Source organism: Erpetoichthys calabaricus, chromosome 5 (assembly GCF_900747795.2).
Source record: "Erpetoichthys calabaricus chromosome 5, fErpCal1.3, whole genome shotgun sequence".
Lineage (NCBI taxonomy): Eukaryota > Metazoa > Chordata > Cladistia > Polypteriformes > Polypteridae > Erpetoichthys > Erpetoichthys calabaricus.
Genome location: NC_041398.2, coordinates 228,194,101 through 228,209,699, shown reverse-complemented (window position 1 = coordinate 228,209,699; position 15,599 = coordinate 228,194,101).

Here is a 15,599-nt window from a genome sequence, read left to right as displayed (position 1 = left end):
GAGTTGATCCTAAGCCACTACTCTGTTGTGTTGGCTTTGCGCTTTATTGAAAGGTGAACCTTCAGCCCAGTCTGATGTCCAGAGCCCCCAGGAAAAGGTTATCATTTAAGATATTTCTGTACTTTGCTCAGTTCAGTTTTCCCTCAACCCTGTCTAGTCTACCAATCCCTGCTACTGAAAAATGACCCAAATGCATGATGCTGCCACCACCATGCTTCACTGTTGAAATGGTATTCCACAGATGATAAGTGCCTGATTACCTTCTGACGTGACACTTAGAATTGAGGCCAATAGTTCAATCTTGGTTTCATCAGACCAGAGAATCTTGTTTTCCATACTCTGAGAAGTAAAGTATTACACGTGAGAAGTAAAAAATGTTAGATTTGAATACACAATGGGAGGTCTGAAAATCAGAAGTACACCATTATGAGAAGGATTAAGGACTCGTCATTATCAGTTCCCAGACAGTATTTAGAAGCCATTAAGAGGGCTAACAGAATGTTGTATAGCACCGTGTGAGGAGTACAGGTCCAAGGAGATTATGCTGAAGCTTTATAATGCACTGGTGAGGCCTCCTCTGGAGTACTGCGTGCATTCCATTTTTCTTTTTAACTGAACTTCAATAAATTATAACCTAGCAACATCCATTTTTGAATAGCGAATGACGTAAACTAGTTTTGGTACCGTGTAATACATAGCAGCTGTCACTAACACTATATATTAGTACTGTACAATACAAAACTTTGTCCATTTCAGTCCATTTGTGCTTTTGTGCACGTGTGGCAGCACACACAGCCACACAGTAAGCCTAGTGATAGGTAAGCAGCTCGATCAGCCACTGGCTGTAATTTACGATGCCCTAAGTCAGTGGTAGTCAACCTGGTCCCTACCGCCCACTAGTGGGCATTCCAGCTTTCATGGTGGGCGGTAGCGGAGCAACCAAACGGCGCTGTGATTACATACTAATCGACTAATTTAACTAGTAAGTTGTTTTATAAAAATTTATTCTGCCAAACTTAACGAAAATCCGACATAAAGTACTTGGTAAGTAATTATTATTATATGCTTTAACTTGCTGTAACTCTGCTTTACAAATTTTATAAAGTAAAGTTACTTCCCTACTTTATAAATCACCATTACTGTGGAACCGGTGGGCGGTTAGAAAATTTTACTACTAACAGAGATACAAAAGTGGGCAGTAGGTATAAAAAGGTTGACTACCCCTGCCCTAAGTATACAACCCAGCCTTGCTGTTGTAGGGAGAAAAGCTGCTGAGGGGAGTGAGGAGGATGTGACACGCTCAGCAATCCCACAGAAAAAGACACCATGTGTCACCAAATATAACCTGCAGCATGCATAACTGGGCAATAAGCTATGACACAGGTTAGCAATTAAATCAGCAGTTGACTATTAAACTGAAATTCCCAACATCTTAAGAACATTAGAACAATCTGGATGAGAAAAGGCCATTCAGCCCAACAAAGCTCGCCAGATTCTTCTTCTATCCACTTGATTCTTCTAGGTGTGATTGGCTACTTGACAATGCCAGATTGTGGTTAGTGATTAGACGACTTGACAGTTTAATTAAAACTTAAAAATAAAATAAAGAAAACATTACTTTTTAATTGATTGCAAATTATAATGTAATTATGAATTTGCAAACATCATATTTAAATTTTGTTAACATTCATTAATTTGATTTAACAAAACTGTTTTACATCCAATACTGTCAGTTTAAATAAGTTGGAGTAACTCAAACAGGTTATTTGAACATTAGAACAATCTAGACAAGAACAGGCCCAAAAAAGCATTCCAGTTCTATACACTTAATTCTTCTAAAAAAATATTAAGTCGAGTCCTTCTGTCTACCACATTACTTGGTAGCTTATTCCAAGTGTCTATGGTTCTCTGCGTAAAGAAAAACTTTTTAAAGTTTGTGTGAAATTTACACTTAACGAGTTTCTAACTGTGTCCCTGTGTTCTTGTTGAACTCATCTTAAAGTAACAGTCTGTTTACTTGACTAAATCCCTTCATAATTTTAAACACTTCAGTCATGTCACTTCTTAATCTGCTTTTGCTTAAACTGAAAAGGCTCCTGTTTTTGACATGCATTGCTCAATCTTTTCTTTAATAATTCCTTCTATTCATTTATTTCTGATGCAGTATAAGCCAGCTGGTCTATAGTATCTTGGATCTGCCTGGTCAACCATTTTATATAACAAGATATCTAGTCCTTCGGAATTTTCCCAGTGCACAGATATTTCCTAAAAATATACGTCAAGGGTTTATATACAGTATGTACTTGCTAATGTTCTTAAGCACTAGATGATAAATATTATCCAGTCCTAGTGATTTGTTAGATTTCAGCAATTCAAGCCCTTTCAAAGATCCAAGAGGACAATGGGAAAAAGATCTTTCACTCAACATATCAGAAAAGGAGTGGAAGGTAGCAATGCACAGAATTTATTCAAGCTTCATATGCGCAAAGCATACAATATTTCAATGTAAAGTCATCTATCGAGCACATCTGTCTCGCTTAAAACTGTCCAAAATGTTTCCAGGGCAAGATCCAACCTGTGAACGCTGCAATTGTCCCTGCCTCACTGGGTCACATGTTTTGGGCCTGCACCAAATTAACATCATTCTGGACAAAAAATTTTAAGTGCCTTTCAGACAGCCTTGGTGACACAATCCCTCCTAATCCACCAACAGTTGTGTTTGGTGTTCTTCCAAATGGGCTTAAAGTGGAGCAGGGCAAACAAACTGATTGCCTTTACTACACTATTGGCACACAGCCTTATTTTGCTAAACTGTGTGAATTGGGCGGCCCGGACACAGACAGGCAGACACATTTAAAGCCATCACCACATGTTTATTTACACTATATACAAAGTTTTAAAGTGCACCGCCACACAAACCCCAACAATCTCCCAAAGTCCAGGCTCCTCTTTAAGCCACCTTTCTTTCTCTTTCTCTTCTCGCCAGGCCTCTCCTTGCCGCCTCCTCTCTGACCTCGTCCTTCTCCTCACCCGACTCCAGCCTTGATTGAAGGGAGGCGGCCCCTTAAATAGGCAGGCGGCTGATGATCACACCCGGCCACCTGCCACAACTGGAATAATCCTAACTCTCCTCTTTGAAGTCAGTGGGTAACTGATGTTTAATACTTTTTGAAATTGGAAAAAATCAAATTCTCAGTCAGAGGATCTTTGCAGAACTTTTTCAAAACCTGGCAGGATCTAATCAATAATATTTTAGAATAAGCTCTTAAAGCACTGAGGAAGTAACTCTCTTCCCATTTCTTTTTCTTCTCCATTTATCTTTAACCTGCCTATTAAACTCATCAATTTATGTATTTTTACAAGCTTTAAGTTTTACTCCGTTGGCCATGCTCTCTTTCTCAGGGTTGGGGGTTGATTTGTTTTCTATCCTATTTTTTGTAAAAATTGATCTATTTGTATGGAATGATTACAATAAAATCAATAAAATTATATAAAAAAAAAGATTTCAGCCATTTAATCAGAGCATTGCTTCTCCCTCAACAATTTCCAAATCACACAGAACCTCCTTAGTAGTCCCTTTTACCGCTGGGAGGTTATCCACTTCTTCACATGTGAAGACCACAGAAAAATGCAAGTTTAGAGCATCTGCTATTTCATTGTCTGTATTTTTTAATTTCCCCCTACTATTCCTGATACACTTCACCTTTCAGTTATCTTTCACCTTTTCCGTTATGTTCCTTTCTAACTGCCTTTTAGCTTCATTAATATCCTTCTTGATGGTGGCCCTGATGTTTTAATATGTATACAATTGACATTGGAGTTATTACTATTAAATGCGTATAGAGCTGTTTTTTACTTTGTTTCTTTTTCAACTCCTCACCACACGTTCTGGTCTGGTCATCTTTATGTTATGTGGTGGCCATTAAAACTTTCTGAAAACTGAACAGAATGACTACTGAGGCATCTAATAGTCTTTAGTCCATTCTAATGGTCTCTCTATGATAGATGGATAAATAGATAGAAAATTTGGCATTTTATATAAGTAATTTAAATAAATTAATTTATTAATTGATAAATAGATAGATACAGCTATATACACACACAAAATAGACCTAACACATCCCAGAATGACTAAGAAGGAAGCAAAACATCTGATGTGGAAGTCACATTCACAGTGAGGCATTATGCAGGCATATTTCTGTAGGTATAAGTGAGTCCCAGTAGCATTTCTTGACACATATATGCTGAATAATTTGTTGGCTGAAATGCTAGTGTGTTAGAGAGAGGGTGTGCAGCATTGTTCATAATGACACTTAGTTTTGTTTTAATTCTCCCCTTTGCTACTACTGCCAAGGGGTCCAGAGTGCATCCCATAACTGAGCCTGCCCATCTAAGACAATATGAAATCTAAATAATCAACTTAGACCTCATGTTCTTTATTCGATACATGGTTTGTAAATTTGGCCTGGTGTAATAATACGCACCTGATCCCTTTCCCTTCCTGTGGCCAATTTGGCTGGAGCCACTCATTTCCAATGTTTCCTCTCTCTGTTACTCATCACGTTGACCACTTTTATAGTTGAAGTGTTTTGCTGGGAAAACACAGCACTGGTCTCTATCACATTGGCCTGATTTTGTAAATCTAGCATAGTCATATTTGGGCTTTGGTTTATCAATGTGCTTGTTGATTTACTGTTATTTTCACTGACCCATTGCCCAACATGCAAAGTTTTATTTTATTATTGTTTTTGATTATTTTACACTTCTATGTTTTGCCTATTTTTACATTTTTCTTCCTAGTCCCAAACAATCAGACAGACACACACACGCACACACACACGCACACACAGACACTTGTCCTTTTAGTAAAGTAGATATTTGATTATTTTATTATCATTTTTTTATTTTTTGACCCTTTTCTACATGTTTTGTCCATTTGAAATTTTTTCTTCCAAAATCTAGCAACACACACAGACACTTATCCTTTTATTAGGGTGGATAACCATTGTTACATTATACAGATGTATTTGTCTGAAGTCAGCACACATCTGCCCCAGAAGTGATATTTGAGTCCATATAGTGTAATATTTAAGACACCATGCAAATTTAAAAACCACAGTATATATAGAAGTTTTTTTTGTTAAGTCTTGAATGTGGAATCAAACATGTTAGACGTTACTAGAGCTCCCTCTAGTGCTTCTAGGTTGTCCTGGACTACTTTAACACTTGAATCTCTTAAAGCAAGGATGTCAAACTCGTATCCAAGAGAGCCACAGTGACTGAAGATTTTTATTACAATAACTTTTTAAATCAGTAACCAACTACTGCTGCTAATTTAACATATTTCTTTTGCAGTAATTATAATTGATTTTTTTTTTGTCTTAACTGTATCCAAACAATCAAGGGATACAAATCAAGAGAACACACGACTAGCTAACTCTGGGGTCTCAGACAGACCTGGTGCGCCACATCCTGTTTAGCTGTTAATGAAGCCTGTTACTTACAGTAATTATATGGCTTTTTTATTATCATAATCTGAATGCTTTGTGAGTCACAGTAGATTGTTTGTAATATCTCTCAGACCTTTACTTATTTCCTTCTCAAATATTTTATTGACAAAGATATTGTATGAAAGATACAAATGCAAAGGGGACGTAAATTAGTCTGGTCATCTGTTGATTCACTTTGCATCTAATTATTGTTTAGGTTTAAGGAAAAACTAAACAATCAAAATACAAATCAATTAAAATTGATAAGCATTAGTAATTGGTTACCAATAGAAAAAAATGGCTGGAAAGGAAACCTGCAGCCACTGCAGCCTTTCCAGAAACCGAGCTTAACACCTCTGCTTCAAAATAGCTTTCTAGCTGTGCACATTAAACAGATGACACGGCCAGCACTCATTTCTGTAAGGCGTCCTTTGTAGGTGGGAGAGTACCAGTACTTGATGCATTGATTCCAGGCCTTGCACTGCAATGGGCAGTATGGTCCAAGCATCTCTGGCTAGCAATTATATACCATCATGTGCCAAACTGGTAGTGTGATAACCTCTTGGTAGCCATCTTCCCAGCTATAAAATACAAAAGGCTTATGAGCTGTTGGTGGTCTTATTTCCCTAACAATAAAAGCAGGCTCACAAATTGGTAGGATCATCAGCTCTTTTAATTTCAGACTCTGTCTTTCTGGCTTAATTCAGTGAATTTCAACAGGTTTCACTCCCTCACTGTGGCGTGTTGTTCAACAATGGTGCAATCCCATAGCAGAACGTCCATCTTCATTTGACCTTGGCTTGAACTAGACTAACAGCAGAGCACTGTGCTGTGCATTTTTGAACTATGCTCATTATGAATAATTTTCAAATGCATAATTTTCAAATTGCCTTTACTTTTCAACTATCCCTTTGTAAAGGACGGCATGTATGGGTGGGCGTTCCAGAATGGGGCAAAGTTCATTACCCGGACAGGAGGCCTGCCTGTCGTACACTTAAAAAGAAAGGCAGACATTATTGCACATACCGTATATATTCACGTATAAGACGGGTCTTGAAACCCAAAAAAAACAATCATAAAATCAGACCCCGACTTATGGTCCCGTTCAAAAATGCAACGCTTAATTTTTATAATTTTTTTACATCTTCTTGCCTCCTCCAATCTCGCATCAGTTTGTCAGGCACATCGAAGTTTGTTGCAGCAGCACAGTTACCAATTTCTTTCGCTACTTCAATGACGTTTAAATTAAATCAGCTTCATATTTTCTTCTGATCGAACACTATATCATAGATAAGGGATACTCTTACGATAAAGGTGTATGAGGGTGTGAGATACAAAAAACACAAAACAGTACAAACGTTGCTCCGGAATAGTTTGGGTATTACCATGTGGTCACGTAGGCACAATAGAGAGAGAGAGAGAGGTGAGGAGCACACGCTGATACAGCACATTGTTGTACCCACATAGAAACAAAAGGCAGTGTGCTCCGTGGCTACTCTCTCAGGTGGGCGTTAGCATATCATATTCTCTTGGACCAATAGCGTGAGTTTTCCACATTTGACTTATATGACCAACATTACAAAATACCAGAAATTATACGTTGAAATCAACTCCCAACTTATCTGCGGGAGAACTTATCCATGAGTATATGCAGTATGTACTTATTTCTTTTCTGATCATGTTCACTTAGTATGCAGAGGTGTGACGGTGCGGGTCAGCTCCATGCTCCCACTTTTATTTGGGAACCTCTTGAACCTGACACTGTCGATAGTTATGACTGGGATCAGCTTGGCAGATGAGGACAAACACATACAAAGCAATGGGTAGGTGCAAAAGTACACTAGTGTTTTTATTAAAAGCACTCCAAAACAGTGATCAAAAATGCAGTGCTTTCAAATGCCAATAAATAAATAATGCAATAAAACAAAGTGCCATGGAGGTTAAAAACAATCCCAAAAATAATCTGTTAAAATGAGGTTAAAAACACAGGTGAGAATCATCTACAAAATGTACAGTCCCTGGTGCTTCCTTTTAAAACTGAATACCTCTCTGGCTTATCCTACTCAGACCCTGCAGCATGAAGATACATCAACCAACAGGCGCAGACACCTTTTCTGTCCTGCCCCGTGTCTTTGCCGCCTGATCCAAGGCATTCCATGGGGAGTCACCGGACCCTGCTCTACTCTGCACTCACCACCGCCGATCATGGCTCCGCCTAGTGAAAGCGCGCCAACCTCCCACCATTGCTGCTCATTTGCTCCTGTAGCAGATAGAGGCGTGGTCCACCTCTTGAACCCTCAGGTACCACTCTGAACACCAGGTGAAAGTGTAACTATTATTTATTTTACTGTTACACTGTGCACAAAGCACCCTCCACTCCACACTCATAAACTACAAATAATTCTTCCAATAAACCAATCCTCCTCGCCCAGACACTTCACCCTCCTACCTCCCAGCTCAGCTCAGTGTACTGGGCTTCCCAGAGTCCTTTTATATCCCCTGACCCGGAAGTGGTTCCTGTCCAAACCCACAAGTCCTTATTTCTTCCGGGTCAGGGTAAACAGTCCTTTTCTTCAGCCCGGGAGCACGTCGTTCCTTCCTGTCACATGATGATGATGCACTCCCGGGTTATAGGGCACATAAGAGCCCACTAGCCCCCCTACTGCGACTCCCGGTGGCCCTCAAGGTATCCAGCAGGGCTGTGTATACAAACTACAAAGTCCATGAGGCCCTGCTGGAACTCGGGGCACGATCATGCTGTCCGGAGGGCTCCTCCTGGCGGCCTGGGGGTGGTGACCGGAGTCTGTAGCCGGCCGTCCATCACACTCCCAAGATGCTCAACAGGAGTGATCTCCACTCCCCCTCCTAAGCGCTGGTCACGTGGGGCTCCATTCCTGTACACCTGCTTCTCTCACTAAGTAACAGCCCACCTGACTTTCTTCTCCCTCTCGTTAACCTCTTTTCTTTCTCTAGTCTCTGGCTCTTCCTTATATGTCTGTGAGGGCACAGTATCTCAATCGCACACCGCAGGAAGCCGATGAAGCAATTGAGACAGACTACCCCAATTACTCCACCAACTCCATGCCCATGAGCACGCGCACCCATGGAAAATGAGCTGGCCAATTCATTATTCATTTATTAAAAATGGCCACTTTTTCTGAGTCGCGGACCAACTATACCACAAGAGATTTTTTTCAAGATCCCCTTACATTTCAAGGTGGCAGTATCCATACAACTGTAGCCCAGGTAGAAATGTGCTTAAATAACTGATTGATGTAAATAAGTTATTGATGTAAAAATGTAAATGTTTGTGTTTTAAACTGTTAACTTTAGTGTAGTAGTTTGTTTATGTGGTTATGCAGACTTTTATTTTGATAACCGGATGTTGTAGAGAAAACGGAAGGGGGTGGAAAGGACCAGCTGTAGGAGAGAACGGAGAAGAGAAAAGAAGAAAAAAGAGAGCGTGACGCCGAGGTGGTGTAGCAGAAAGTTTGGGAGACAAATTATCAGCAAGATAATTTACCGGAATACAAACTGCTGAGATAGACGGAGAATTTCGATTAGACGTTTGCAGAGTCTATTCGGCGAAGAACCCTTCATTAACTCAGCGAGGGGAAGTAGCAGCGTGAAGAGGCAGCAGCTAACTCAGCTCAACGCGCTTCTGGTGGACGTTCGCTTATTTGGAGACGCTTTTGGATTCGCTCAGCAGCGGTTCCCAGCTCATGGACAGAGGCAGAGGGGTCAGAAGGATTTGTTGGACTGATACCACCATTGCCAAGTAAGGTACCTCTTTCATTTTATTTGTTTGCTCCTGGTGGAGTGAAATGACTGCTAAGTTTTTGGTTGCAATGCTCACAAGCACCGAATCAGGCCTGCAACGTTTTGTTTCAATACGAGTGACAAGACTGAATGTGTTTTTATTTTATTATTAATAGTGTAATATAGATCCTGATTATTTCCAGTTTATTAATTGTGTTTTGTTGGTTTATAATTAAACGGGGAGTTTATCATTGTTGTATAACCCAGTTTCTTGGTGTTTATTATAAGTTTGTGTATTGTAAACTATTGGTTTGGGAACGAATGTTAACGGGTAACTTCTTCTACCTTTATTTGTTATTACCTGACCAGTATATTGCTATATATAATTAATAATTTTTTGTTCATAGTGACCCGAGACACAAAAGATTAAAGTAATTAGAATCTTAATAAATTAGGCATTGGAGTAAAGAACTCAGGGCCCCTTTCTACACACAGTTAGAGTAGACGGGCTACACAACATTATCATAAGAGCTTCATGCTTTGCAGACATATGGCAAGTAAAAAAAGTCTGAATATGATTAATAATGTAGAGATGTGTGTTGTGAGTGCATATGGCTCGCAAGGATTTAAGCTCCTTTTTGTGGCTGATTTTATAGCTCGCTATCCTAAATAGTTCTTGTTCACTTAGCTGTAAATTCTAGACTAAAGACAAGACTGCTGGGCAGCTATTTCTTCTCTATAGAGTGCACCTGTGCAGTCACAGGCTTAGGTTTGGGCTCCAGTGGGCTTCTCTTCTAAAGTGGGACCCTGCCTTCTGGGAGAATCTCAGCTTTATAGTCTCTGGACCGGAAGGAACAGAGTCAGCTGACCTCATTGGGTATCTTCTTGGAGCTATGGGTGGAAAAAGAGGCAATGTCATCACAACAGCGTCCCCTCATGTCCTGGAGTGGTAGTGCTTATCTCTGATTAACCTAGAAAGTGACCATCTGATGCACATGAGTGACAAGGTACACTATATCAAATGAAGTCGGACCAGTATACAAGGGTTACCCTTCCCCTTAGTCTCTCTTCTCTTTTCTCCTCTTGCTCTCTCTCTATATTAGGCCATGAAGAGACTATCTCAGCAGGCCTGTTTCAGTATTCTTTTCAAGTATCATATGGTCACAAAGACAAAGCTAGACTGAAAATAAGCTGAGAGCCACTTATGGACACAAGAGGCATTATAGCTTAGGCTGTAATGGTATATTTTCATCACACTCACTTTATTTACTTAGGTATGTTATTTGTAACACATAATTAATTTAAAGTGAACTGTTACTTCACTCTAATCTCCTAAATACAAGAAGGGGGAAGGAAGTACTAAAATGCAGTATCTGACCACAGAGTTACCACAGAGTGGTAAGTGTATGGGATTTGAGGCCTTCTGGTAAAGTCTTCACTATAAAGATTATAAAGGGGGAAATAGGATCACCATTAGAGCCCATCTGGCAAATTAATTAACAGACTTTTGCTTTAAATTGAATGGTTCACAACAGTATAGAAGTAATCAACATATGAATAATCAGGCAGTAATTACAATTAAAATCTTTGTAATTTGTAACTTCTTCTTCTTCTTTTGGCTGCTCCCATTAGGAGTTGCTACAGCGGATCATCTTGTTCCATATCTTTCTGTCTTCTGCATCTTGTTCTGTTACACCCATCACCTGCATGTCCTCTCTCACCACATCCATAAACCTTCTCTTAGGTCTTCCTCTTTTCCTCTTGCCTGGCAGCTCTATCCTTAGCATCCTTCTCCCAATATACTCAGCATCTCTCCTCTGCACATGTCCAAACCAACGCAATATCGCCTCTCTGACTTTGTCTTCCAACCGTCCAACTTCAGCTGACCCTCTAATGTCCTCATTTCTAATCCTATCCATCCTCATCACACCCAGTTCAAATCTTAGCATCTTTAACTCTGTTTCCTCCAGCTCTGTCTCCTGCTTTCTGGTCAGTGCCACCATCTCTAACCCATATAATATAGCTGGTCTCACTACCATCCTGTAGACCATCCCTTTCACTCTTGCTAATACCCATCTGTCACAAATCACTCCTGACACTCTTCTCCGCTCATTCCACCCTGCCTGCACTCTCTTTTTCACCTCTCTTCCACAATCCCCATTACTCTGTACTGTTGATCCCAAGTATTTAAACTCATCCACCTTCACCAACTCTACTTCTTGCATCCTCACCATTCCACTGACCTCCCTCTCATTTACACACATGTATTCTGTCTTGTTCCTACTGACCTTCATTCCTCTCCTCTCTAGAGCATATCTCCACCTCTCCATGGTCTCCTCAACCTGCTCCGTACTCTTGCTACAGATCACAATGTCTTCTTTGTAATTTATATATAAGGATAAAAAAAAACATACACTTTAAAACCAACTAAAGTCTAATAATTTCAGTATTCAATGACCAAAGGTGCCTTTGAGGTGGCCAGTAAGTGACACTTACATTATGTCTCTCAAAAGTCCATACTTAAGTATATGACTAATGACTAATTAATGTTTAGGAAAACCAAATTAAGCTCCTTTACCAGTTATTCACTATATTACAACACAATCCAACCTCTGCTCCTTAGGGACAAGCTGACAGAGATGGGATTAGAATCATTCCTAGTGGCATGGATCGTGGACTATCTTAAAGACAGACCTCAGTATGTGCGTCTTGGGAACTGCACGTCTGACATTGTGGTCAGCAACACAGGAGCGCAGCAGGGGACTGTACTTTCTCCGGTCCTGTTCAGCCTATATACATCGGACTTCCAATACAACTCGGAGTCCTGCCACGTGCAAAAGTTCGCTGATGACACTGCTATCGTGGGCTGCATCAGGAATGGGCTGGAGGAGGAGTATAGGAACCTAATCAATGACTTTGTTAAATGGTGTGACTCAAACCACCTACACCTGAACACCAGCAAAACCAAGGAGCTGGTGGTGGATTTTAGGAGGCCCAGACCCCTCATTGACCCAGTGATCATCAAAGGTGACTGTGTGCAGATGGTGCAGACCTATAAATATCTGGGAGTGCAGCTGGATGATAAATTAGAGTGGACTGCCAATACTGATGCGCTGTGCAAGAAAGGACAGAGCCGGTTATACTACCTTAGAAGGCTGGCATCCTTCAACATCTGCAATAAGATGCTGCAGATGTTCTATCAGACAGTTGTGGCGAGCACCCTCTTCTACGCAGTGGTGTGCTGGGGAGGCAGCATTAAGAGGAAAGACGCCTCACGCCTGGACAAACTGGTGAGGAAGGCAAGCTCTATTGTTGGCATGGAGCTGGTCAGTTTAACATCTGTGGCAGAGCGAAGGGCGCTCAGCAGGCTCCTATCAATTATGGAGAATCCACTGCATCCACTAAATAGTATCATCTCCAGACAGAAGAGCAGCTTCAGCGACAGACTGCTGTCACTGTCCTGCTCCACTGACAGATTGAGGAGATCGTTCCTCCCCCAAATTATGCGACTCTTTAATTCCACCCGGGGGTGTAAACGTTAACATTTAACATTATACAAAGTTATTGTCTGTTTTTCACCTGCATTATTATCATTTTTTAATTTAATATTATTTATTGTATCAGTATGCTGCTGCTGAAGAATGTGAATTTCCCATTGGGATTAATAAAGTATCCTATCTATCCATCTATCCATCTATCCATCCATCCATCCATCCATCCATCCATCCATCCATCCATGCTCTTAATATGCCACCCTGCAAAAACATGATAAACCATCCTTATATTTTATATGTCTTTTAAGACCAACTGAAGCCCTTGTTAAGTTCTTGCTATGTCACAGTATTTAACTAGTAGATTCACTAAAGGTAGACCCTACACTAAAGTGCTAAATGCCATTACTTGGGGAAAGACATTGTTAAAACACTCAGAGAATATCCAATGTTTTACAAAGAATAAGAATGAAGTAAACCTCAACTAAACCAGGCACCCTAACATCCTCTGAACCAGCCAAATGAACAAATATATGCATCAAGAGATTGTACCTCAAGTGACAGGTGAGGATCAAAACCCTGTGACCAGTATCTCCAGGTCTATGAGTGAATCTGTGTATAATTGTGGGTCAGAAGATATCTGGACTTATATTTGACCATTAGTGTCAGTGAGTTACAAATAATCAACAGAACATCAGCTTTTTCTGAATTGCTACCAAACTAAATCTGATTATCAGAACAAAACTGTCAAAGGTCAAAACTAAGCAATCAAATCAGTCCTTCTTTTGGCCAAATCCTAAACAATGTGCATCTAGTTAGGCTTAATGTGCAGAGCTCATTCACACTTTTTGCAAAACTCAAAACACATCATCACTCACAAACCACAGTTCTCTTCAAGTTTGCAGTTATGATGTGATGTAAAATGGAAAGCACAGACCACAGAAGTTATGTGCAGGCAAAATACAGCTGTCAGCATTTAGACACAATAACTCCAAATTGTTCAACAATGTAACAACGTTAAAACTGGCGAGATGTGCTCAGTAATCTAGATGTCTAAAACCAAAAGCATGAATTAATTCTTCAGCATCTTGCAGTGTTATAAGAGGTCTAACTTTTGCAATATTCCTTAAGTGAACAAATGAATTCCTAATAATCTGGTTAATGTGAGATTTAAATGTAAGGTCAGATTCCATGATTACACCTAAATTCTTTACCTCCACCTTGACTTTTAAAGATAAGGGATAGAGTTTATTTCTAATACCCTTGCTATTTCCATTATTACCAATTACTAAGATTTCTGTTTTTCATCATTTAGTATGAGAATGTTACTCCTCATCAATCCAGAAATACTAGTAAGACATTGAATCAGGGAGCCAACAGCATCAGGGTCATTAGGTACTATAGATAAATAAAGCTGCGTGTCATCTGCATAGTTGTGGTAATTCACCTTATGTCACCTTCTGTTTTGAGAAACCTTAAACTCCACCATAAGCAAAACACTGTATAGCCACACCGCATTTTGCAAATGACAACACACAGTTTACAAAACCGTTACATTTAATTTCAAACTTTAGGACACTATTGAGTTCTACATCACTTTGCCGAATACATAAATATTCAAGAACCCTACCATAACGTACCACCATAGTACATTTTGAAAATCCATAGCAAGTACCAGGCCCGGTCTTAGGTATTATGGGGCCCTAGGGGTCCAGGGGCCCCCTTATGGGGGCAGAGCCCCCCTGGGAGCTCTGTGAAATGCGTGAAAATTAGACTAAGGAGTCGATCCGGGGCCCCCCAGACGCCGGGGCCCTAGGCGGTCGCCTACTTCGCCTATGCCTAAGGCTGGGCCTGATTGGGACAAATAATGCTGTAGTATATTTAAGTATACTGTATATGACAATTGCTCACTCGGACAATTTGTTTTGGGGGCCCCCAAGAAGGCGGGGGCCCTAAGCTATAGCTTGTGTAGCTTATACGTAAATCCTGCACTGGCAAGTACAAAAATAAACCAACCCCAGCTGATATCAATTGCGGCCCTTGTCCTTCCTAGGTCACACCTAGCTATGAGTGTTGTTTTAGCTTTCATTACCTTCTTTATGAAATGTGGCATTGGACAAGTGGATGACAGTTGAAGTAGAGCACCAAGAAAGAGAAGAGGTGTAAATGTGCATGGTGAAAAGCAGAGTAGAAGGATCAAAAACCATAGTCTCAGATGAGATTAGGGCAACAGTGATTGATCCTGTTATAAATCATGGTCAATCCATGAGAGAGGCTGGTCTGTAAGTACCCAGGACTTGACGGCCCACCTGTCAAGTTGTTTTGCCTGCATAAGGTAAAGTCATCCCTGATGGAGAATCGCAGGAATCGTGGGAAAGAGGGGTCCTTTCATCGGATTGGCTGGCCCAGCACTGTTTCAGCTGTGGAATGGCCAAATGGGGGAGGCCGCTTGATGGATGAGGTCTCCAGGACTCTAAATATATCCAAATCTTATTATGTGATATCATCTACTGTTAGATTCTGCTCCATACTTCTAAAATTTTTATTTTTATACTGTATTGAGGATTTGTTCTATTCTGTGTATTGTATTGTATTGTATTGTATTGTATTGACCCCCTTCTTTTGACACCCACTGCACGCCTAACTTACCTGGAGAGGGGTTTCTCTTTGAACTGCTTTTCCCAAAGTTTCTTCCATTATTCCCTACAAGGTTTTTTTGGGAGTGTTTCCTTGTCTTCTTAGAGAGTCAAGGCTGGGGGGCTGTCAAGAGGCAGGGCCTGTTAAAGCCCATTGCAGCACTTCTTGTGTGATTTTGGGCTTTACAAAAATAAATTGTATTGTATAAATTGTTTTGTACTAC